Source organism: Balaenoptera borealis, assembly GCF_965194805.1.
Source record: "Balaenoptera borealis genome assembly, chromosome: 2".
In the NCBI taxonomy this organism is placed as follows: Eukaryota; Metazoa; Chordata; class Mammalia; order Artiodactyla; family Balaenopteridae; genus Balaenoptera; species Balaenoptera borealis.
Genome location: NC_138867.1, coordinates 102,208,626 through 102,236,617, shown reverse-complemented (window position 1 = coordinate 102,236,617; position 27,992 = coordinate 102,208,626). Strand labels below are relative to the sequence as shown.

The window sequence follows — 27,992 nt, the reverse complement described above, 5'->3', positions numbered from 1 at the left end:
AAATACAGTAATTTTGATGCTTTAAAAGTCCATAACATAACATATTTCTTGTTGTTTAGAAGGATAATTAACACTGATACTAAGATCACAGAGAACCAACCTCAACTATATCTTCCTCCCTGAAGCCATCACGTCAATGAAGACATTGTGAAAATTTTTATAGTCAACACTGTCATTTTTCCTGTTGTTTACTATTTATCTGTCCTTAAAAGAGTGCTTATATTTTGTGTTCTACAACTGGAGGGCATCCAAAGTTTTGATTCACCAGTGTTGTTTCAAAATGTTGAAGATCAAGTTAAAAAAAAAAAAGTGGGGAGCAGGGTGGTTCATCTCCCAACCTTGAGAGACTAACAGGATCTGGGATTACTTTCTGCTGTAAACAACTAGAAAACTGTATGAAATGTATGAAATGTATGGAAATGTATGGAATTGGGCAATAGGCAGCACAGGCCTGTAATCACTGAAAGAAAGCAAACAAATGAATATAGACCTATTTAAGATGTTCTTCTACGATGGAATATTACTCAGCCATAAAAAGGAACGAAGCTGGGTCATTTGTAGAGACATGGGTGAATCTAGAGTGTGTCATACAGAGTGAAGTAAGTCAGAAAAACAAAAGTCAGAGAAAAACAAATATAGTATATTAACGCATATATGTGGAACCTAGAAAAATGGTACAGATGAACCAGTTTGCAGGGCAGAAATTGAGACACAGATGTAGAAAACAAACGTATGGACACCAAGGGGGGAACGTGGGGTGGTGGTGGTGGTGGTGTGATGAATTGGGAGATTGGGATTGGCATGTATATACTAATATGTATAAAATGGATAACTAGTAGGAACCTGCTATATAAAAAAATAAATAAAATAAAATTCAAAAATTCAAAAAAAAAAAGATATTCTTCTATGCTCTCAGTCAGTATTAATTGTACTTCTAAACAGCAAGATATATTTTATGTTATGAATATTTTGAGTTTTAAAATTATTTTATTATGTTTTTTTAAGTACTAAAACCACCTCTAAATACCATAGTATCATTTAATCTGTCCCCTAACCCCTATATTTTTTGTGATTTACTACTTAGATCTGGAGGCTAAATAGGATTTTGATTTTTTTAAAAAATAAAGACACTTCATTTGTAATAATGTGTACCTCCATGAGAAGGCATGGATGTTTGACTCCTGTGACATAATGTAGCTATTGTCATCATTGTTTAGCTCAATTCATTTCTTAATGGCTCCAAAATGGTGATATTTTAATTCCATCGTTTATTTATTTAGGAGTTTTCATACTTCTATAAAGAGAAACTTTTTCCTTTTCAATTATTTGATTATCTTAGGGTACAGTCATGGAGAATCCAAGGGTTATTTTCATTAAGTCATTTACACACGGCTTGAACAGAAAGGTATGGAAGGAAGAAATTCTTAAAATGCTAAAGTGCCCAGTCTTTAATTTATTCTGGGGTGACCTAATTTGTTTCAGATTTTGGGGATATGGTTGATTATGTTTGATTATATGCTGATTGAAATCCTATATATATCTTTATGAGAATAGAACTCAGTTTTAAATGGAGTTGCTCTTTGGATGATAAAAAAAGACTTTATCTTTTTGCTATTTGGATGATTAAAAAAACTGTTAATTCTAATAGTACTTAAATTAAGCAATCATGAATAATAATCTCTTGTCAGAAATGCTAGATGGAAGGATAACAATTGCTTGACAACATCATCAGCCTGCCATGTTACAAACTACCTTCTTTACTTTCAACGTTGAGATTCAGCAGCACTAATGCAGTGCTAAAAATGAAAGAAGCTACTAGAATTTTTAAAGTTGCCTTGGTTTTGTTACATCTTTTGTAACTGAAAGAGGATTATATCTTATTTAGCATATGTCCTTAATACATAAGAAATACTAATAATTAAATAAATACCCCCTCCCCAACTGCAAATTCAATAGAGGCCAAAAGAGCAATAGTATAAATAGTGTTCTTTCAGTGGAGACAGGTCAGCAAGTTTGAACAGGTAGAACAAAACTAGATAATTAAGAATCATGCAAAGGTTTTAAAATAAATTTATTTTATGTGAGAATGCTAAATGTGTCTGCTGCTAGTAGTAGGTCAAATCTAAGTACTGACAGAAGTAGTTTAAAACATGTCAATTTTGATTAGAATTTTGACAATTTTCTAGCCTTAAATGATTTTATGTCCATCCAGCATAGAATACTGTATCTAAACAGAAATCGGAAAAACGGACTCATGAACTTGGCAGAATGATGAATCATTCATCTATAATATTTTTGTGTCAAAAAAGAAGCCCAAAGCTGTAGTTATAGATTTTGATTTTACCTTGTAATTAAGATTTTTGCAAGATAGCTTCCATAACAAAGTAAAGAAATGACATTTCCCTTTAGGATAAATGTGACTTTTTTTTTCAGTTCTCAAGAAGTGAACTTTAAATTTTCATTTTTCATATTTAAAACAAGAAAACCTCATAATATTAATATTTTTAAATGTAGGAATCACTTGCAGTGTTGTATGATTTTATATTCTTAATGAAAAGTTACCTCTACGTGGATCCACTGATCAGAGAAATTTTATACACTAAATGTATTGGAACATGATACCAAAAATAAAAACGCATTTATGAAATGGTTCTTAATTTTTTATTTGAGCAACGGTTTCCTATGGTCAGGCATATTTAGTATATTTACTAGGGCTTAAGCCCATTCTTCATTGACTTTGCATTGAGGTTTTCAGGATAGCACCCCTCCGATGCCATAGCCAAAAAAATTGGGTCATCACTGCTTGTAGAGTAAAGGAGCCATGTGAGTACCTAGGTTAAGGCAAGCAAAGGTATTGGAATAACATTAAGTTTTGTTCAGTTCAACTCTGCAGCTATTCTAAGAAAGTGAAGACTTTGCTTCCAGTTTTGTTGACTCTGTAATATATCGGGGTACATAATAGTAATAGGCTCATAATTATAATGTTATGGCTCTTAAAATTATTAATCAAAAATATTGAGATAAAACATCAGAACTACTCTTTTCTAGCTATTTGCATATTTTAACTTATTGAATACTACATTTTTTTTCAAGTGAGTGTCTTATAATGTATTAATCTTGTATATCTCTCTTGATTTCCATGCTTCCCTCCTGGTAATTTGCATTCTTTGATTGTAATGTTTGGACAGGCAGGGAATGATCAGATTTTAGTTCAATATTTAAAAGCTACTTAGCAATCCACACACATTCCCTGATTCTAAAATCCAAATTGTCACCATACAAGTTTACATTTGTATTCAGCCTCATGTTACAAAAGCAATCCATTATATTTCCCTTATTCCAAGCCGTCTGAACTTCCATTAAATCCTCAACTTTCATTACGTCCTGAATAGTGACTGGCTCCAGGATCATCCCAGAAACCTGAAACTCTCGTGAATTTTTCTATTTATCTTGCTTTTTGCATCAGTTGCTGCAGCCTGTTGGTCCTTTTTCTTAAACACATCTCATTTCTCTCCATGCTTCTCCATCCCTACTGCCACATTTCTAGCTCAGGCATTAATCATCTGTCACCTGCCTTTGAAACAATCCTCTTAGCTGGCCTTTCTGTTTCTGGAATAATGCCATCCAATCCAAAGCTCTATCCTGCATCCAGAGTAATCTTTGAAGCAAGGATGTGTTATCATATCACTTCCCTCTGTACAATTTTTCAGTGGTTCCCCACTGCTTACAGAATAAATTTTAAACCCTTTCCACATAGCATATAACATCTTGCCTTTCTCTGTAGCTTTAACTTTTAGGACTCCCACCTTTGCACTTGTAATATACCACAAATGCTCAACTACTTGTAATCCCTGGAACATCTGAGACTCACAAAACTCTGAGTCTTTGCTCAGGCTGTTCCCACTTCTTGGAAATCCCTTCCTCACCTGTCTGCCTAATAAATATCTACTCTTTCTACATGCTTTTTGGCAATATACCTACAACTCGTTCTCCTCTTCCATCATTCAGAACTTTATCAGCTCAGTTAGTCTTTGAGACCACCAAGACTATTCCCACCGCAACTTTGATTTTTGTGTATTCCAGTCCCCACTGGAAGCCCCAGACTCTCATAACCACTACACTATTTTTCATGTATGTTTTTCAGGTAGTGGTTATTTTTCTTCTCCTATGGCCCTTGTGACTCTGAGCCTGAAATTGAAATAAATGGCCTTTTTATTTCTCTCTGTTGTATTCAGAATACTGTCTTTCGCTCTTTCCAAAAAACCTCCAGCATTGAAGCTTCTGCCATCAGACTGTGTCACTCATTATTATTTCTGTTAGCTACACACAGGCCAGTATCTCCCATTTCTTGAATACTTAAGTACTGGTTCACTGTCACACTCCAGTACAACAAACACAAAATTTGATGATTTAAGTATCCACATAGATTCAAATAGATGGACCTTCCACTTCCTTGTCCTGGTTTCTCAATTCTTTGACTTTCCTTTATTAACCATATTTTTCATCTTAAAACAGGCAACTCTCATGTTCTTACTCTAAACTAGTCATAACCAACAATTGTACTTCTTCCTCCATCATTTCATGTTTAAGTATACTGCTTTCTTTTCCTTTCCAGCGTTTTATTATAAAAAGTTTTCAAACATACAGAAAAGTTGAAAGATTTTTTACAGTAAATATCTGTATACCCACCACCTAGATTCTATCATTAACATTTTACTGTATTTGCTTTACAACATTATCTATCTATCTGTCTATCTATCTATCCATCCCTCTCTCCATCATTATTTCATCTTATTTTAAGTGCATTTCAAAGTAAATTGCAGACATGAGTAAAACTTCTTTAGTACCTTAGAATAAATATCATTAACTATAGTTTAATATTTGTTTACAATAATAGTGATTCACACACACACACACACATTACACAGGATGTAATTATTTGCATCCTGCTCCTGCTTTACCACTGAACTGTGATCTCCCTGAGGGCATGCACAATGATCCACTTATATTTGTATCCTTAGGGGCTAGCACAGGAAAATTTTGTAGGTGGTAAATAAATGCTAGTTGAATGAATGAAGGTCTCTCCTCACAGTCATACCAATCTAGTCAGTTAAGATAATAGGATAAATCCCACTGGATCACTCAAATCCAGAATTAGGTTATCTTGACAAATCAGGCAGGGAACATTGCCAGGATATCAGGACACTTAAGACTGAGTTCATGGACAAGTTGGGCTCTTTCTTGAACCGCTTTTCTTACATTTCATTACATCCTGAAGAAGTGACAAAATTGAAATTTATTGCATGAACAAAAGGCATAATGCTTGATTGCTTTCTTCAGAAAGCCATACTTATCACTGTAGTCACATTTACTTTCTATTATGGCTAAGTAGAGACTAATATTTTTATTATTAGATTAGTATGTCTAGAATAATTATGGTTATAGCCTCTTAATATAGAATTACTTTCAGACTGCTTTTTACTTTTGAGCTTGGTTAAGCAAGAGTATATTATATATAGCAGAAAGACACCATTAATGAATAAAATGTTCACATCAAATCTTCTTAGGTTACATGGATCAGGGATTTAATAAACAGGTTGCAGTCTGACTTGGCTTTATACATCTTGTTGATTTTCCATGGTTGCCTATAGTGTAAGTTATACTGATGTCATCATGTTAATCAGAAAATTAAGACTGTGTAATATACCATACTTTCAACAATGTAATTGGATGATTTATCCCTCCTGTTAAGGGAATCAGTAAGCATACTTACAGAACAGATGCAAAGAAAGAGAAATGTGTGAGATGCTCTGACAGGATGACACCATCCACAATACTAAACAAGAAGCATGTGTCATAAATGTGAACATTATATAATAGAATAACACCTTTCAACACACAAGTGTGATCGTAAAACCATCTGCTTCATAATCAGCTTCTCAAGTACATCTGGTATTGCTATATTGCTCACTAAATTGTTCCTAAATGCATTTTAAAAACATAAAATGAATACAGATAGTCTGTGGGATGAGAGACTAAATGTCCAGATGGCTTCCTTTAGTACCTTTACTAATTTCATCATTGTATTTCTTAATTAAGCTCTCTCAGTAAGCGTGTAACTGTTACCATTAAAAACACACATTGATTAAATGAGTGTTTGAAAGACTCAGGTAAGTGGTGGTTTCAATTTAGCTGTGTAAATTGAGTACAATTTTATTTCTACTCAATTACTTCTTTCTATTAAAATAAAAGAAAATACAACACCACTAGAGTCCTTATTTCAATCATAGTATCATATACAGTATGACTGTATTGTTAGAAGTAGCCAAGCTTAAAATGATAAATTAACGTAGAGCAGAAAAGGGGTTCTGGCTTTAAACATTTTTAAAAAGACAGTTAAAAACTTAGTCTAAACTCAGAAGACACCCTTAGCTTTTATTATTGACATCAGATAATTTGTTATTATATCTTTTTAAGAGTAACGTTTGAGTTGGAAATAATTATTTCCTGGTTGATCTGTATTTCACAGGCAAAGTTCTTCTTTATACTAGCTGAAGAAAAACTGCAAAGAATCTATGCATGTTAGGAGGTTATTTTAATAATCATGTGGACTACTCTTTTTATCGTATCTTTTCTGTGAGAGGTTGAACTGTTTCCTTGATTAGGATTCTAGGATTTACTTTTGCATGTGTGTCTCTCTCCCGTCAATATTGTTGTTTTCAGTACAATCCTTTTTTTTTCTCCTGTCCTGGGAAGAAAGGCGGAAGTGTTTCTATTAGAATGTTTTAACCATTTTTAAAATAAACATTTAAAAGTATTTAATTTTTTATCTGGTGTCAAAGATGGTCATATAGGAAGACCCTCAACTCACTTCTTCCTATGGACACACCTAATCTACACCTACATATAAAGCAATTCCTCATAAAGAATAAATGAAGGCTGATTGAACAGCTTCTGAACAAATGATAGAGGGACCACATAGAGACAGATAGAAGAGATGGAAACATGGAATTAATGGGAACCCCCACTCCTGATGTAGTGACCTGTAGTAAGAGGAGGTAATAGTAAGGGGCCTGCATGCAGACTTGCCTGTTCTGGGGTACAGTGAAAAAAACAGTGGTTTAAAGGGCACCAAACTACACATGAAGGAAATCCATTAACTGACCCTAGAGAGTCTGCCAAATGGGCCAGGAACTATTGGAACTCTCTCCGGGGTCTGAGGCACCAAGAGTGCCATTTTTTGCACTCCCCATCCACCTTGATAGTGCAGCTAGGAACATGGTCCATGCCCTCTAGCCAGCCTGCTAGAACTGCCCCATCACATCCCAGGCCCCCTGCTTACACCAGCTCCAGCCACATCCCCACAACCTAAGGCAACCCCAGCCCAGGTCTGCTCCAACCCCAGTCATCCTGAGGTGGACTTGGTGCAGAGCACCCTGGGACACCCTCAGCCTGTGCCTGCTCCAGCTACAGCCATCCCATCAGGGTGGCCTTGGAGCACAAGGCTGCAGGACCTCCTGGCACACACCTGCTCCAGCTCAAGCTGTCCCACTGGGTTGGCTCTGGTGCAGCATGCCCTGGGACACCCTTGGCCCACACTTGCTCCAGCCCCAGCTGGCCTGCTGAAGCCTCTTGGTACATGCAGTCTACACATGGGATGCTCTTACTCTAAGCCCTGTCTTTAAGACCAAGTGAGGTACCTGTTTTGCTTAATTCATAGAAACAAACACAGAAAGTCAAACAAAATAGACATGAGAATACATTCAAAACAAAAGAACAAGATACGATCACAGAAAAAACACTGATGAAATGGAGATAAGTAATTTATCTGCTTCAGAGATCAAGGTAATGATCATAAAGAAGCTTATCGAACACAGGAGAAGAATGGAGGAACACAGTGAGAATGTCAACAAAGCATTAGAAAATATGAGAAAGAACTAATCAGAGATGAAGACTATAACTGAAATGAAAAATACATGAGAAGGAATCAACAGCAGATTAGATGATAAGAACAGATAAGCGATGTAGAAGACAGAATGATGGAAATCACCCAATCATAACAGCAAAAAGAAAAAAGAATTTAAAAAAATGAGGATAGTTTAAGGGAGCTCTGGGATAACATGAAGCATATCAACATTTGCATTATAGGGGTCCCAGAAGAGCAGAGAGAGAGAAAGGGGCAGAAAAATTATCTGAATAAATAATGGCTGAAAATTTCCCTAATCTGGGGAAGGAAACAGATATCTAGGTGTAGGAAGAACAGAAAGTCCCAAACAAGATGAACCCAAAGAGATCCACATCAAGATATACCATAATTAAAATGGCAAATGTTAAGAGTATCAGAGTGGGAAGAAGGGTGCTAGGTGCCAAGAAATTCAGTCAGCCTCTAGAAACTGGGAAGATGGAATGTTCTGGAGGAGATTAAGATGGCAAAGTAGCAGGATGTGAAACTCGCCTCCCTCCAGGAACACATGAAAATACATCTATATGTGGAACAATTCTCACTGAAAACTAACAGGAGACTCGCAGAAAGACTCCTGTACAACCAAGGCTGTAAGAAAGATCCATGTGGATTTGGGTAGGAAGAGAAGAGAAGCAATCAGGTAGGGACCTTTGCCCCTGTGAGGGGACACAGAGGAAAAAGGAGATTACACAGGTGGAGATCCTCCCTGGGGAGTGGGTGGTTCAAGGCACATATTGGGTGTCCAAGCTCTGGGGCCCAACACAGGGAATACAAGCCCCCTTCGTTGTTTGGAAGGCTGATGAGACTAACAGGGGGGCTGTGGGAAGCCTGAACTCTGCTCATAAGGAGCACACGCACGTTTTCTTGCTCCCAAAACAGGGCAGAGAGGTTGGATTGAAAACTGCACCAGTGGCTGGAAAATTACCTATGATTGCCCTGGTGTGTGCCGCAGCCTGAGCCAAGTGAATGGTCCAGCCTGAAGCTTCACGAAACAACTCCACACTGGGGCAAGGGCTTGGCTGTGAGACACAGAGGCAGCTCAGAGCCAAAGCTGCATCTCAGCAGGGTGGGGCAGCCATTACTGGCATTTACACAAGCAGTGCATCAGAAGTAGTCCAGATCTAGATCCAGGCTGGACTGCTGCAGCCTGTGCCTGGACACGCACCAAATGACCACACCACACACTTTTGCTCCAGCGCTGTTCTCCTTCTGGATGAGGGTGCAGGTGCTAGGAGGGGGGAGAGCACACACCTAAAGAGAATGGAGCCAGCTTGGACATGACCCTCAGGGCTTCTACTCATGCAAGTTGGGACCTGCCTCTGCCCCTGATAAGGTGGTGACAGCCATGGATCTGATGGGTAGCCCTAGCTCATAGCTGGCTCCAGTGCTAGTCCCTCCATTTCCAGCCCCACCTCTCACCAAGTGATAGCTGGCAGCACACTCAGAGGAAAGATGCGACTTGTGTTCACATCAATTCCAGTTCTCCCACCAAAGCACTGGGCATATGCAGACTATACAGGGATGCTCCCACATGAGGAAACCCATTCAAGACTGCCAGAGATAACTGTTTCACTTAATTTCATAGATACAGAAAAAGTTAAGCAAAATGACAAGACAAAGGTATTTCTTTCAATAGAAGGAACAAGAGAAAACCCCTGAAAAAACAACTAATGAAACAGAAAGAAATAATTTACCAGATAAAGAATTCAAAGCATTAGTAATAAGAATGCTAACTGAATTAGGAAAAAATAGATGAAAATAGTGAAAATTTTAATAAGAAACTAGAAAATATTAAAAAAGCAGTCAAAACTGAAGAGTACAATTACTGAAATGAAAACACACTAGGAGGAATTAATAGCAGACTAGGTAATACGTAAGAACACATAAGTGATCTGGAAGATAGAATAATGGAAATCACCCAATCAGAACAGAAAAAAGAAAAAAAATTAATAAAAAGAGTTTAAGGGATCTCCGGGATAACTTCAAGCATACCAACATTCTCATTATAAGGGTACGAGAAGAAGAAGAGGGAGAGGAGAGGGTTGAAAATGTATTTGATAAAATTATTACTGAAATCTTCCCAAACCTGAAGAAGGAAACAGATATCCAGGTACAAGAAGCAGAGGGTCCCAGACAAGATGAACACAGACCCACATCAAGATACATCATAATTAGACAAAAGTTAAGGGTAAAGAGAATTCTAAAGGCAGCAAGAAAAAAACAAAGAATCATATGCAAGGGATGCCCTATAAGGCTACCAGCTAATTTCTCTGCAGAAACTTTGCAGGTCAGAAGGGAATGGTATAATATATTCAAACTGCTGAAAGAGAAAAACCTGCAACATAGGATACTCTACCCAGGATTATATTTAGAATCGAAGGAGAGATAAGGAACTTCTTAGACAAGTAAAAACTAAAAGAGTTCATCAATACTAAACCTAAAAGAAATGATAATGGGTCTTCTCGAAGTGGAAAAAAAGAAGGCAATAAAAAGAGGTAAGAAACTAGAGGAAAGGAAAAATCCCACTAGTAAAGGTAAATATATAGTAAATGCTAAGGATAAACCACTTAAATAAGCTAGTATGAAGATTAAAAGACAAAAAATTGTAAAAGCAACAATAACTACAATAAACATTTAAGGAATAAACATGAAGATTTAAAATATGACATCAAAAACCAAAATGTGGGGGAGAGGAATGAAAATGTAGAACTTTTAGAATGAATTTGAACTTAAAGGAAAACCTACTTAAAACAAGTAGATATAGTTATAGTTCAACATTTAAGAACCCCATGTTAACCACAAATCACAAACCTATCATACAATAGATGGGCAAAAACTAGAGAGAAAGGAATGCAAGCATAGGACTAGAGAAAATTATCAAACCACAAGGGAAGAAACAAAAATGAGATGAAAATAACAGAAAAGAACTTTAAAAACAGCTGGAAAATAAGTACTAAAATGGCAATAAGTACATACTTATCAATAATTAAATGTCAATAGACTAAATCCTTTAATCAAAAAACATAGGGTGACTGACTGGATAAAAACAAAACAAAAACAAAAACAGAACTCATCTATATGCTGCTTAAAAGAGACTCACTTTAGAAAGAAACACACACAGACTGAAAGTAAAGAGATGGAGAAAGATAGTAATGTGAATGGAAACGACAAGAAAGGGAAGATAGCAATACTCATATCTGACAAAACTATAAAAAAGACAAAGAAGGGCATTAAATAGTGATAAAGGGATCAATAAAAGAAGAGAATATAACACTCATTAACATATATGCACTCAATAAAGGAACACCTAAATATATAAAGCAAATACTATCAGACATAAAGGGGAAAATTGACAGTAATACAATAATGGTAAGGGACTTTAACACCCCTCATATCAATGGACAGATCATCCAGACAGAAAATCAAAAAGTTAACAGTGGTCTAAAATAAAACAATAGGTCAATTGGACTTAATAGATATCTACAGGACATTTCATCCAAAAAAAAAAAAAAAGCAGAATACACATTTTTTGAAGTGTACATGGAACATTGTCCACAATAGCTCACATGTTAGGCCACAAATCAAGTCTCAGTAAATTTAAGAAGATGAAGATCATATCAAGCATCTTTTCTAATCACAACAGTATGAAACTAGAAATCTATTACAAGTAGAAAACTGGAGAAAAATCACAAATATGTGGAGACTGAACAACATGCTACTAAATATCCAATGAGTCAATGAAGAAATCAAAAAAGAAATCAAAAACTACCTTGAGACAAATGAAAATGGACACAAAACTTTCCAAAATTTATGGAATGTAGCAAAAGCAGTTCTAAGAGAGAAGTTCATAGCAATACAGACCTACTTCAAAACATAAGAAAAATCTCAAATAAACTAACTTTACACCTACAGAAACTAGAAAAAGATTTTTAAAAAGCCTATAATTAGTAGAAGGAAGGACATAATAAAGATCGGAGTGGAATTAAATAAGATAGAGACAAAAAATAATCAATGAAACTAAGAGATAGTTCTTTGAAAAGATAAAGAAAATTTACAGACCTTTAGCCAGATTCATTAAGAAAAATAGAGAAAGGGCTCAAATAAAGAAAATCAGAAATGAAAGAAGAGAAGTTACAACCAATACCACAGAAATAAAAAAATTCTGAGGTTACTATGACCAATTATGCACCAACAAATTGGACAACCTAGAAGAAAAGGATAAATTTGTAGGAACATACAATCTTCCAAGACTGAATCGGGAAGAAATAGAAAACATAAACAGACCAATAACTAGTAATGAAACTGAATCAGTAATCAAAAAGCTTTCAACCAACAAAAGCCCAGGATCAGAGGGTTTCACAGGCCAATTCTGCCAGAATTCAACATTCATTTATGATAAGAACTCTCATATGTAGGTATAGAGGGATGATATCTCAACATAATAAAGGCCATTTATGATCATCCAACAGCTAATTTCATACCCAATGGTGAAAAGCTGAAATTATTTCCTCCAAGATCAGGAACAAGACAAGAATATCCACTCTCACCACTTTTATTCAAAATAGTATTGGAAGTCCTAGCCACAGAAATCAGAGAAGAAAGAGAAATAAAAGGAATCCAAATTGAGAAGAAAATAGTAAAATTGTTGCTGTTTGCAGATGACATGATATTATACATAGAAAATCCTAAAGATGCCACCAAAAAATTACTGAAGCTCATCAAAGAATTTGGTAAATTTGCAGGATACAAAATTAATACACAGAAATCTGTTGCTTTTCTATACACTAATAATGAACAATCAGAATGAGAAATTAAGAGAACAATCCCATTTACAATTGCATCAAAAAGAATTAAATACCTAGTAATAAATCTAGCTAAGTAGGTAAAAGACCTGTACTCAGAAAACTATAAAACACAGATGAAAGAAATTGAAGGTGACACAAACAGATGGAAAGATATACTGAGTTCATGGATTGGAAGAGTTAAAGTGTAAAATTACTATACTACAAAAGGCAATCTACAGATTCAATACAATCCCTAACAAAATACCAATATCATTTTTCAAAGAACTAGAATAAATAATTCTAAAATTTGTACGGAAACACAAAGAATGTCAAATAGTCAAAACAATTTTGAGAAAGAACAGAGCTGGAGGTATCATGCTCTGTAACCTCAGACTATACTACCAAACTACAGTAAACATAACAGCATGGTACTGGCACAAAAACAGACTCATAGATCAATGGAACAGAATGGAGAGCCCAGAAATAAACCCACACACTTATGATCAATTGATCTATGACAAAGGAAGCAAGAATATACAATGAAGAAAAGACAGTCTCTTCAATAAATGGGAGCTGGGAAAACTGGACAGTCTCATGTAAAAGGATGAGTTTAGAACATTTGCTCATACCTTATACAAAAATAAACTCAAAATTGATTAAAAACCTAAATGTAAAACCTGAAACCATAAAATTCCTAGAAGAGAACATAGGCAAAACACTCTGACATAAATTGTAGCAACATATTTTTTTGGTTGTGCTTCCTAAAGCAAAAGAAACAAACACAAGAATAAACTAATGTGCTGCTGGATTCTGTTTGCTAGTATTTTGTTGAGGATTTTTGCATCTGTGTTCATCAGTGATACTAGCCTGTAGTTTTCTTTTTTCATGACATCTTTATCTGGTTTTGGTATCAGGGTGATGGTGGCCTTGTAGAATGAGTTTGGGAGTGTTCCTCCCTCTGCTATATTTTGGAAGAGTTTGAGAAGGATAGGTGTTAACTCTCCTCTAAATGTTTGATAGAATTCACCTGTGGAGCCATCTGGTCCTGGGCTTTTGTTTGTTGGAAGATTTTTCATCACAGTTTCAGTTTCAGTGCTTTTGATTGGTCTGTTCATATTTTCTATTTCTTCCTGCTTCAGTCTCGAAAGGTTGTACTTTTCTAAGAATTTGTCCATTTCTTCCAGATTGTCCATTTCATTCGCATAGAGTTGCTTGTAGTAATCTCTCATGATCCTTTGTATTTCTGCAGTGTCAGTTGTTACTTCTCCTTTTTCATTTCTAATTCTATTGATTTGAGCCTTCTCCCTTTTTTTCTTGATGAGTCTGGCTAATGGTTTATCAATTTTGTTTATCTTCTCAGAGAACCAGCTTTTAGTTTTATTGATCTTTGCTACTGTTTCCTTCATTTTTTTTTCATTTATTTCTGATCTGATCTTTATGATTTCCTTCCTTCTGCTAACTTTGGAGTTTGTTTTTGTTCTTTTTTCTCTAATTGCTTTAGGTGTAAGTTTAGGTTGTTTATTTGAGATTTTTCTTGTTTCTTGAGATAAGATTGTATTGCTATAAACTTCCCTCTTAAAAGTGCTTTTACTGCATTCCATAGGTTTTGGGTCATTGTGTTTTCATTGTCATTTGTTTCTAGGTATTTTTTGATTACCTCTTTGATTTCTTCAGTGATCTATTGGTTATTTAGTAGTGTATTGTTTATCCTCCATGTGTTTGTATTTTTTACAGATTTTTTCCTGTAATTGATATCTAGTCTCATATCATTGTAGTTTGAAAAGATACTTGACATGATTTCAATTTAAAATGACTATACTACCCAAAGCAATCTACAGATTCAATGCAATCCCTATCAAACTACCAATGGCATTTTTCACAGAAAAACAAAAAATTTCACAGTTTGTATGGAAACACAAAAGACCCCAAATAGCCAAAGCAGTCTTGAGAAAGAAAAATGGAGCTGGAGGAATCAGGCTCCCTGATTTCAGACTATACTACAAAGCTACAGTAATCAAGACTGTATGGTACTGGCACAAAAACAGAAACATAGATCAGTGGAACAGGATAGAAAGCCCAGAGATCAACCCACACACATATGGTTACCTTATCTTTGATAAAGGAGGCAAGAATATATAATGGAGAAAAGACAGCCTCTTCGATAAGTGGTGCTGGGAAAACTGGACAGTTACATGTAAAAGAATGAGATTAGAATACTCCCTAACACCATACACAAAAATAAACTCAAAATGGGTTAAAGGCCTAAATGTAAGGCCAGGCACTATAAAACTCTTAGAGGAAAACATAGGCAGAACACTCTATGACATAAATCACAGCAAGATCCTTTTGGATGCACCTCCTAGAGAAATGGAAATAAAAACAAAAATAAACAAATGGGACCTAATGAAACTTAAAAGCTTTTGCACAGCAAAGGAAACCATAAACAAGACGAAAAGACAACCCTCAGAATGGGAGAAAATATTTACAAATGAAGCAACTGACAAAGGATTAATCTCCAAACTATACAAGCAGTTCATGCAGCTCAGTATCAAAAAAACAAACAACCCTATGCAAAAATGGGCAGAAAACCTAAATAGACGTTTCTCCAAAGAAGATATACAGATTGTTGAAGATATCAACAAACACATGAAAAGATGCTCAACATCAGTAATCATTAGGGAAATGCAAATCAAAACTACAATGAGGTATCACCTCACACCAGTCAGAATGACCATCATCAAAAAATCTACAAACAATAAATGCTGGAGAGGATGTGGAGAAAAGGGAACCCTCTTGCACTGTTGGTGGGAATGTAAATTAATACAGCCACTATGGAGAACAGTATGGAGGTTCCTTAGAAAACTAAAAATATAACTATCATATGACCCAACAATCCCACTACTGGGCATATACCCTGAGAAAACCATAATTCAAAAAGAGACATGTACCACAGTGTTCATTGCAGCACTATTTACGATAGCCAGGACATGGAAGCATATATATACAATGGAATATTACTCAGTCATAAAGAGAAACGAAATTGAGTTATTTGTAGTGAAGTGGATGGACCTAGAGTCTGTCATACAGAGTGAAGTAAGTCAGAAAGAGAAAAACAAATACTGTATGCTAACACACATATATGGAATCTAAAAAAAAAAAAAAAAGTTCTGAAGAACCTAGGGGCAGGACAGGAATAAAGACACAGACATAGAGAATGGACTTGAGGACACGGGGAGGGGGAAGTGTAAGCTGGGACAAAGGGAGGGAGTGGCATTGACATATATACACTACCAAATGTAAAATAGATAGCTAATGGGAAGCAGCTGCACAGCACAGGGAGATCAGCTCAGTGCTTTGTGACCACCTAGAGGGGTGGGATAGGGAGGGTGGGTGGGGGCTCAAGAGGGAGGGGATATGGGGATATATGTATACATATAGCTGATTCCCTTTGTTTTACAGCAGAAACTAACACAACATTGTGAAGCAATTATACTCCAATAAACATGTAAAAATAAATAAATAAATAAATAAATAAACTAATGGTACCTAATTAAACTTAAAAGCTTTTGCACAGCAAAGGAAACCATTGACAAAAATGAAAAGACAACCTACTGAATGGGTAAAAATATTTGCAAATGATATGATGGATAAGGGGTTAATATCCAAAATATATAAACATTCCATACAACTCAATTTAAAAATGCCCAATTAAAAGATGGGCAGAAGACCTGAATAGGTATTTTCCCAAAGAAGACATACAGATGGCCAACAGGTGCCTGAAAAGTTGCCCAACATTGCTAATCATCAGAGAAATGCAAATCAAGACTAGAATGAGTTATTACCTCACATCTCTCAGAAAGTCTATCATCTAAAAGTCTACAAATAATAAAAGTTGTCAAGGATGTGGAGAAAAGTAACCCTTGTACACTGTTGGTGGGAATGTAAATTTGTGCAGTCATTGTGGAAAACAGTATAAAGTTTCCTCGAAAAACTAAAAATAGAACTGCCATATGATCCAGCAATTCCACTGCTGGGTATATTTCCAAAGAAAATGAAAACACTAATTTGAAAAGATACAAGCACCCCAATATTCATGCAGCATTATTTACAATAGCTGAGATATGGAAACAACCTAAGTGTCCATCAAGAGATGAATGGATAAGAGGATGTGGTATATATACACAATGGAATATTACTCGGCCATAAAAAAAGAATGAAATGATGCCAGTTGCAAAAATATGGATGGATCTAGAGGGTATTATCCTTAGTGAAATAAGTCAGACAGAGAAGACAAATACTGTATGTTATTGCTTATATGTGGAATATAAAGTATAAAACGTGAATGAATATAACAAAACAGAAACAGCTTTATATATAAAGAGAACAAACTAGTGGTTACCAGTGGGGAGAGGGAGGAGGGAGGGTCTAGATATAGGGGTAGGGGATTAAGAGGCACAAACTACTATGTATAAAATAAATAAACTACAATGTTACAAGGATATATTGTACAGCACAGGGAATATAGCCAGTATTTTATAATAACTTTAAATGCAGTATTATTTGTAAAAATATCTAATCATTGTGTTGTACACCTGAAACTAATATATTATAAATGAACTGTACTTTGATTAAAAATAAATAAATTGAAGCCTACAGAACTTTTGTGTTCAGTCCCTCCCACCGGCCCCTCCTCTGGGAATAGTGGGAGAGAGATCAAGGTGATGGATTTCTGCTGATGACTGTTATGTGTACATGTTGTGTTTCTCTAACAATTAGCCTTAGTGACTTTGCCTATCCCTTTGCTGTATTGAAGCTGTATACATTTGTCTCACTGGACATATATTTGATTAATCTTACAAACAGACCAGTGTGCCTGAGGCTCAGCTCTCTAATTTGCCCCTCAGCTACTGTCTGTCACAATTTTTATGACAAAGTGTTTTAAAGTATAATTTGTCATTTTTGGATTACTTCCATGAAATAATTTTCAGTCAGTGCTCACCATTACCAGGAGTTGGCTAATTCTGTAATTCTCCTTTCAGTTTTACTACATATCTTTCTAAAATTTTTCTCAGTGAGTTTTATTTATTGAAGTTTCATTACATACAGTAAGCTATACAAATTTTATGTGTGGAATCATGTATGTGTTATTTGCTTCTGAATTATGATACTCTTGACTTTTGGTATTGAAGCACTTGTATCTAGAATAATTTAATGTAGTCTGTATTTACTTAATATTCATAGTATTTATAATTTAACATTTTTCTCCTAAAAAGAATGGCTCAAAGTGGAAGCTTATATCCAAAATAAAAACAAGAGAAATAATTCACATTTTAAGAATTTTATTTTTGAGAATTAGTTTTATTTAATTTCCCTCTACTAAATAAAAAAACCACAAATTCACACAACTTGAGAGAGCTAAGAGTGGACAAAATCAAAACTTTACCTAATCTGATTTACAGAAATGATTTCTACCACTTTCGCCTTTTTGCCTATTAAATGGAACCTGCTTTTTCTCACATTCTTAATACGATGTAGCATCAGGAATGGAATCTACTTTACTCCTAGTTTTCCTTTATTTTACATGGTTCCTCATATTTCTGCCTCAAATAAATTTCTACAAAGCCTTTTAAGAAGCATTTATAAATCTTTTCAGGCCCTTGGTATTTTTGTCTTTACAGAATAAAGCACACATTTGAGTGGGAGAAAAATCTGTAAAAATTATACATTATTTAAAAAGCTGCAGATTTTATTTCTTTGCTTGGTTTGTAAAAGTTAATGCTTACAATGTCACATTGAATAAAACACTAGCTTTGAGATATGCCTGAAGATATTATCCTCTAATATGGAACCAAATTATTCTTTTTTTTTTAAACTTCAATAACTACCATGAGTTAGTTACAGTAATTTAGGTTGGCCTAATTTTGATGCTTCTTTTGAGACCATAGTCAACTTTCAATTATTTTAAAATTATATCTGTTTTTCAAACTTAGGTAATTCTTATAGAGTTTTCATAAGTTTTGACTTGTCCATTTACCTCCCCTCCTATTATTTACTTAATATTTTCTGTTAAAATGACTCTCTTAAAAAGAAAATAAAACCTAAGGAATGTTTTAGCCTTTTCCTTATAATAGTATCACAGTTTTGATGTATTAGTAATATGTTTTGATATATATATTTAATAAACACATTACAATTAAAATGAAAAATGTTTATCTGTGTACTAGCTAAACCATATCAAGTCCTTAGTATTAAGTATAGCACATTTTGGGAATGACTCTATTATATTATGCATTATTGTGTTATGAGGGAATGAAGTTGTTTAGGTGTATCTAGCCTCTGAGTATAGTGCTATACAAGTCTGCCATCTTTGTGTCTGGCAAACGTGGGGCTACTAAAATCTGGTAAAAGGATCAACCAGTCGGAAGCACAGGTTTCAGTGTAAGGAAGTCTTAGACAAATATAGATAAACTACTTTAAATTTCTGTTTTAAAAAATGTATGTTACATTAAAATATAATTTAAGGTATTATGATCTGGACAAGTGGAGAATGGTCCCACAAAAATATATATTATCTTTGTGGAAATACTGACCACAAAATCTTGCCTGCTAACAGTAGTGGCATATTAACTGTTTGTCAGCAGAATTAAGAGTCAGGAAAAAAGGAGATGAAGCTTTTCAAAATGGGGAAAATAGCCATCTACAATATTGTTAAGGCAACAATAGACCATCATGTGGTTTCCATAAGAGCTAGATTTTCATGGTGCTTCTTAATTTTCCATTTTTGTGGATTTGGGAAGAGTTAGGTTAGGTGTAGATACTGTACTATTTGTACTGAGGTTGTATTCTTTGATAAGTTCTAAGTATATAGTTAGATAGAATTCAGAAGTTCTCAGGAAGATAACTGAAAATGCTTTTGATGTAAAGCAGATTAAAAAAATTGTAAATTAGAGAATTCAGGGAAGCCCATGGGAAATATTGTGTATGATTTAAGAGATTTAGGATGTATTAGACATTATCAAGTTTAGAGAATACTATGCAGAACTATGTAATGTTTGAAATGTGTTTTTGCTGAGATTTGATCTTATGAGATTGAGATTCTCTCTTCTGCTCTAAATAATGTATTGGTGTCTGTAATTTAGAAATTAATGTTTAGTAATTATTATGCATGTATATTTTAATAAAGCATCTATTTCTATGGAATAAGCTGAGTTGAACTGAAAAACTTGCTCCGACCTGTGGTACAGGATGTTTATGAATCTGGTATAAATTGCTAACTGTAATACTCTGAAAAGATCAAGATTTAACAGCAGTTTTGCTCCGTCTTCTTTCTGCATTTCAGAATTTCATTTTACTGTTTATAGTCTAACTTAAAATAAAATCCTGTTTATAGTCTAACTTAAAATAAAATGAACATTTTATGAATAACAAGTGACTAAAATGAGACTTTGAATGGTACGATCATGTTCTCTCTTCAAGCAGTTGAGTTTGTGACTAAGAGTGTGAGTTCAGAAATCAGACAGATCTGGGACGGGCTCAGTTTCTGCCGCTAAGCAGATCAAGAAATCCTTTCTAAGCCTGAGTTATCTCATCTTTAAAATGAAGTTAATAAGAGCACCTGTTTGATCTGTTTTTTTGTAGAGATTAAATGAGATAATTTGCAAAAAATTCTTGGCTTAGTCCTAGGGACAGAGTAAGCACTCCACAAAAAGCTACTATTTTAAATAATAATATAAGAATAAATAGTTAAACTGAAGTAAACTAAAACTGATGACATGATTCAAGAAAACATAAAATGTGTATGTAAGTAATTAAAGAACGATTTCTGGTTAAGATTATTATTACCATATTGAAAAAGACTTCATTAGCAATCTGTCTAAAACATTCAATTATCACGTAAACAAACTCTCCTTGTGGGGAGCCAAGAAGATAACTATCAGAGCTGTGAAAGCCAAATGGTGACAATGTAATTTTTGTAACTTATCAATATCCTTTGATGATTGTTGAGAAGAGGTAAAAATTTTTATTTTTAAATCAATGGCCGTGAATTTCTTTAGGTAAGAACCCACTGTCGTTTTGAATAGCAATTGTCAAATAAATACTGTATAAAGTAGTGACTCACTGTACTCTTACTTGTTCATTCATGACATTTTCTTTTTGCATAATCTGTACAATCAGATTTGCTGCCTTCACACCTCTCCTCAAACTTATAGTTGCCCCGAGCTGTCCCAAATGTTAGAGAAAAATATATATAATCCTTAAATCAACTCATTTGCTGATACATGTTAAGAAACAAATATGAAAATCGAAAATAAACACAAATATGAACAATATACAAGGCCAAAGAATAAATTGTAATTGAAAACTTCTTTACGTTGACTGCCTTTTAGAGGTTTTCCAAAAGCGTCTATATTATTACTCAGCTTTTCCAGAAAAACTGTAATGACTGTAAGAAATAAGCTTTTTGGTTGTGTATCTTCTCCCTTGTTTTCTGCTTTTGCATTGCTCTTTTGTAAATTTATAAAATCTACTGAAATTTTAGGACAGTGGTCATCACGTTTGCTGATAAGGAAGAAAAATTTTTGATTCTCAAATTTTCAGCTATTCTTTTTCTTCTATTTATAACCATTGTCAAAAATAAAATAACATCTTGTCAACCCACTCTTGGTTTCCAGATACGTAAGTTTGTGAGATATTGGAAACAATGCAATGCAGGCTTAGACCATGAAGCATATTTTCTTTCAATAGTAAAATATAGAGGAATGATAAAAACAAACATCACCGTGAATGGTATGCCTTATTTGTTATGGTAAAATTCCAACCAATAACAAATATTTGAAACTTTAGCAAGTGATTTCTTTTTAGGCTTCAAATAAGATATACTTGATTTTACTACTTTTATACTAAAGAAAACTTGAAATGGAATTCTATTAAAATATGTTCCAAAACTAAAATGTTAGTGATATTGTTAACATTGGCATTTTTCTGTTATGTGACATTAAACACTGTTTTATTGATAAAACAATGAAAAAATATGAAACAATATGCCTCCTAAATGGCTCTTAAATTTTACTGTTGTACACTGCTAATTTATTATTCAAAACTCATTATAAAAATTGCTGTGATGGTGATGATATTCATTTTTTCTGTTAACTTCTGCATTCATCAGAAGAAAGTATTTATAGTGAATTGACTGCAGATAGCATAATCGTGTTTATGTAAATACCTACATTATAATTAAGCTGATCTAAGGACCACAGAAACAATAGATCCTGCGTGTAGTCCTCTTTTGTCAGGAAGGGATGCAGCTGGATTTCTTTCCTTCACTTACATTTTGTATTATAATGAGACCAAGCATTATTCCAGAGGTTTTTATATCTGTAGAATAATATTTATCAAATATGCCATTTGGTCATTAAAAAGCCACCAGTATTAGAACAATCTGTTATTTTATTCATCCATCCATCCATCCATTCATCCATCTATCTATTCATTAATTCACATATTGAGCTTCTAACATGTACAGGCACTGTGTAAATTAATAAGAATAGCATTAGGAATAAGACACAGTCCAGACACTCAAAGAGCTCTTAATCCAAAAGAAGAGATGGATAGATCAACAAGAGCACTGATGATGTAGTATGATAAGAGTTGTGAGAGAGACACATCCAGGATGCTATGGGAGCAGGGGAAGGGGAACTAGGGCAGTCTGGGAGGCTTCTAGGATGAGTGTTGATTGAATGTGGGCAAATTAAATAAAAAGTTAGCCAGGCAATCATCAGGAGGCAAGAACATTTTCAGCATGTACAGAAGTATGAAGGCCAGAGGGAGCATGATATGGCCAAAGAAAGTTTCTTCTTAAAGTGTAAAAGTGGATAGGTGGATAGGCTGGCAGCTGAAATTCAGAGATATTAAATAACTTGATCAAGGTCATAAATATAGTTAATTGCAAAGAAAGAACTAGAACCAAGTTTTTTTGTTTGTCTTGATAATCAGATGCCTCAGGGTAAGGAGTCTTTAATTTCTTCCTTTTTTTTTTTAAACAGAAACTGTTTATTTTATTTTTTTTATTTATTTTATTTTTTTCGGCTGCGTTGGATCTTCGTTGCTGCGTGCGGGCTTTCTCTAGTTGTGGTGAAGCGGGGGCTACTCTTTGTTGTGGTGCGCGGGCTTCTCATTGCAGTGGCTTCTCTTGTTGCGGAGCATGGGCTCTAGGCACGTGGGCTTCAGTAGCTGTGGCACGCAGTCTCAGTAGTTGTGGTGCACGGGCTTAGTTGCTCCATGGCATGTGGGATCTTCCTGGACAAGGGCTCGAACCCGCGTCCCCTGCATTGGAAGGCAGATTCTTAACCACTGCACCACCAGGGAAGCCCCATGGAGTCTTTAATTTCTACTTTGGATTTCAAATCCCACAGCTCCAAGGAGTAGAGTGACTTCACTAAGTTCAGAAGTAAGTATACTTGCCACATCTTTGTTCAGTTTTTGGGACCACTTCCTTTAGAACTTTCTCACCGACATCCATTTTCTAAATGACAGTTTTATTGAGAAATAATTCACATATATAGAATTCACCTATTTCATATGTACAATTTGATGGTTTTCAATGGAGTCACACGTATGTGCAACTGTCTCTACAGTCGATTTTAAAACATTTTCATTACCTCAAATAGAAACCACATCCCTTTTAGTTATCACTCCCCTATCCCTCCCATGCCCCTCAGGCCTAAGCAAACACTAATCAACCTTCTTTTTTTTTTTGTTATTACTATTAACTACTTTTTAATTTTTTTTCTTCGTATTTTAATTGAAGTGTAGTTGATTTACAATGGTGTGTTACTTTCAGGTGTACAATAAAGTGATTCAGATATATATATATATATTCTTTTCCAGATTCTTTTCCCTTATAATTGTTATAAGATGTAGAGTTTCCTATGCTATACAGTAGGTCCTTGTTGGTTATTTACTTTATATATAGTAGTGTGTATATGTTAACCCAAACTCCTAATTTATCCCTCCACCCTGCTCCCTTTTGGTAACCATAAGTTTATTTTGTATGTGTGTCTATTTCTGTTTTGTAACTAAGTCCATTTGTATCATTTTTTTAGATTCCACATATAAGAGATGTTATATGATATTTGTTTTTCTCTGTCTGGCTTACTTCACTCAGTATGATAATCTCTAGGTCCATCCATGTGGTTACAAATGCCATTATTTCATTCTTTTTTATGGCTGAGTAATACTCCATTGTATATATGTACCACATCTTCTTTATCCATTCCTCTGTCAATGGACACTTAGGTTGCTTCCACGTCTTGGCTATTGTAAATAGTGCTACAATGTACATTGGGGTGCATGTATCTTTTCAAATTATAGTTTTCTCCAGATATATGCCCAGGAGTGGGATTGCTGGATCATATGTTAACTTTATTTTTAGTTTTTTAAGCAAACTTTATACTGTTCTCCATAGTGGCTGTACCAATTTACATTCCCACCAACAGTGTAGGAGGGTTCCCTTTTCTTCACACCCTCTCCAGCATTTATTATTTGTAAACTTTTTGATGATGGTCGTTCTGCTTGGTGTGAGGTGATACCTCATTGTAGTTTTGATTTGCATTTCTCTAATAATTAGTGATACCAACATCCATTTTTAAGTGAAACATAATATACATAAGACCAAGCCTCAACTCTGCTGAGCATCTCATGAAAGTGATCCATTTGGATCAGGATGGTGAGATAGGGATGGAGTAGAGGTGAGTGTAAGGCTAGCTGGTTCTTAAAGCTCTGTGAAAGAATAACCTAGGTCACAGAAATTTTACATATGTTATAGTGATTTCTGGATCATGCGCTTCAGCAAAAGGGACTGAGAATATCTTAATAAAGCTGTTGATAATGGCAGTACTTCTGACAGAAATCAGTGCTACTAATTAATTTAATATTCAGTGCTCCATGGTTCTCACCTTAGACCTCAACAGACCTAGTATATTGTTAGAGAATTGGAAGAACTGATGCTACTGTATGACATACGTGATAGCCTTAAGGAGAAATTTTGGTAAGTAACACAGATAGTTTGGGCAGAATGTTAGGTGTGAACTAGAGTAGGATACAAAGAGTGTCTACAAAATCAAGTCACATTAATTTATATCATGAAAATTCTACAGTGCTGTATCTAATTTCAATATACATTAATTTACTAAACAAATAGTTATTGAATGACAGCTATGTACCAGACACTTTTAGAGTTCTGGAAATACAAAAATAGAAACTGTTTTCTATTTTTGGAGCTTACTATAAAGGAGCTTACTTAAAGGAGCTTACTATAGAGTGAAGGATGTTCATGAGAGCAAAAATCACTTTTCTAAAGGGCATTCTCCAATAACTGGAAAACTCACCTGTGTCTCTCTTTACAGCAAACTCAGTGAATTTTAAAAGGTCTTTGTTAGTTGACATATTCTTATATCTGTGAATTTGTGTCAGTTCAAAACGTATTTATTGACTACCTGCTATGTATGTCAAGCATTTTGTGAGAGGCTAGAGATACCATATGATTAAAATTTCATTCTTGCTTTCAAGAAACGTTTAGTCATGTGTGATATATCATAGAGCTGAATACATGCCGATTTTAAAATGTATTAGTACGTGCATCCAAAGTCAGTCAGAGAAAGGAATAAAATGTTATGCACAGTCTTGTTTTACTCTTTTCTATCCTTTTCTCAACTCTTGAGTGCTTTTTGGTCTTCTCCTTTGATGTTTGTGTGTTTGGATTTGTTTTGTTTAGGTTAGTGTATCAGTTAGGATTCTTGGCGGTGACCAATAGAAACTGACTTTGATTAACTTAAGCAAAAAAGAAAAAAGGAATTTAAAGGAAGCATAATGTATTACTCATAATAGAAAATGGTAGGTTCAACAACATAGGCTTCAGGAAAGAACAGAAACCCACTGTTGCTCCAGGGATCTCAGTAGTGAGGACCCATTATCATTTTCCTTGGAAATAACTCAGTTCCATCTGTCTTCTACTTTTTATATGGCTCTATCCAATAGTCACATTCCTAGGAGGGAGAATTTTGGTTGTTCTAATGTGAGTTATGTGTCCATACCTTGGATAAGGGAAAAAGTAGCAGCATGATTTATAGTTCTACTAGAACCACATGTAATAGAGGAATAGTTTTCCAAGGGAAGAGTGGGATGCTATTACTAAAGGCAGGACAAAAGATGCTGGGTATCTAAGAACAGTGTTTCTCAAAGCTGAGACATGCATGGCCTCTTTTAAATGAAAAAGAAGTGATCACAGCCCTCCTCAGTGTAGTTTAAAATTATTTTTATTCATCACTATTTTCAATATTTTTAAATGTTCAAGCATTTTGTGCTTATGAAGAAATATACTACCTTCTTTTATAAGTGTGTTGAATGGGGAAGAATAGAAACATGATCACTATTTTTTGTTTCTTGGTTTAAAACAACATGGAAAATTACATGTAATAGTACAGTAATACTGTGTTTCTGGTTTCCTACCCAATGGGGCTGTCAACTGGTAGCCGAGGGTGGAGAGTAGTTCCCCACAATCTCCATACAACTCTTCCACATAATCTTCAAAATAATCTTACCAATCAAATGCAAACAGAACTAAAAGAGAACATAAAATTTTATTTAAAAACATTGCTTTGCTATGACAGATGATGTTGTTTGCTAAAACAGAATCATTGCTCAAAATATAAATATGAAACCAGCTGCTACAAAGGCAGGTTCTATTAAATTTGACCTGCCTATATCACCATATGCTCAGGGATACCTCAAAATTTCCTTCACTTTTCTTCATTGAAACAGCTTCATAACATTGTTTTGAGAGTGTTTGGTGACATCCATCTAACCTTCATTTGGCACGAAGATATTATTTGTATATTAAGTCCACATCTGTGCTTTTGTCATTAGCTTCAACAAATAAAGCAAACTGTTTAGTTTCATTTTGATAGTACAGAAAATTCAACAGGTGCTGAAATGATATGGCTGCACTCAAGTATAAGGCAGATATCCAGAATACGCTTATGTATAAAATTTTAGATTATTATCAAAATAAACATATCAAATTAAAAAATTAACTTGAATAGAACTCACATACCCTAATTGGGAAACACTTCTTTGGGCAATCTGGTTGTGAAGGATGGAAGGACTGGAAAGATAATCACTAGGGGCGCAACATGCCCTACATCTCTCTACAGTAGCTCTCTTCTCTTTTATTTAAATTTGGTTCAGTAGTCATTAGTGAATGGAAACAGCACTGATTGTTTCCTTTTTCTTTTACAAAGGATTTTATTATGTGGATAAGAATGAGCGAAACCATGCATTTTATAAGATGATTTACTATATATTATTTGTTGATGCAGATCAGGAAAGCACTGCTTCTCCAAATAAAAGAAGTAGACTTTCATTTATTTGTAAGAGAAGACAGTTATCATGAAATTATACCTGCAATAGATCCTGTTTCACACTTGGATAGTTCTCAAACAATTGTTGTTAATAAAAATTATTTTAAATTTGAACTTTGAATAAGCAGTTTGACCCAAGGTGTAATAGAGCAACCAATTCCTTACTAGTAAATATACTACCCCCTTTACAAGAATGAAGAATGATTACCTCTGAAGGAAATGAAATCAGTATCTTGAAGAAATATCTGCACATGCATGTTCATTGCAGCATTTTTCACAATAGTCAGTATATGGATACAACCTAAATGTCCTTCGACAGATGAATGGGTAAAAAAAATGTGATGTATATATATGTATATATATATATATATACATATATATATATAAAATGGAATATTTTATATATAAATATAAATATAAAATGGAATATATATATATATATATATATATATATATATATATATATATAAAATGGAATATTAGCAAGCCATTATAAAGAAGAAAATCCTGCCATCATTTGTGATAATATGGATGAACTTGGAGGGCATTATGCTAATTGAAATAAGACAGACAGAGACAAACAATACTGTATGGTATCACTTATATGTGTAATCTTAAAAAAAAAAGCTAGCTTCATAGAAACAGAGAATAGAATGGTAGCTGCCAGAAGCTGGGAGGAAGGTGAAAAGGGGAGATGTAGTCAAAGTGTACAAACTTCCAATTATAAGAATAAGTTCTGAGGATCTAATGTATAGCACGGTGAATATAGTTAATAATATGGTATTGTATACTTGAGAGTTGCTGAGAGTAGATCTTAAGCATTCTCAC

General features: G+C 34.5%; 1 long non-coding RNA gene across 1 annotated transcript in view; it reads left to right on the top strand.

Annotated features, from left to right (window-relative positions):
- Positions 1 to 12,000, top strand: part of LOC309623452 — a 28,038-nt gene extending 16,038 nt beyond the window's left edge. Inside the window, exon 3 of the long non-coding RNA XR_014241392.1 lies at positions 60 to 12,000. This is a non-coding gene — a long non-coding RNA (uncharacterized lncRNA). The remainder of the gene's footprint in view (positions 1 to 59) is intronic.
- The last annotated feature ends 15,992 nt before the right edge of the window (positions 12,001 to 27,992 follow it).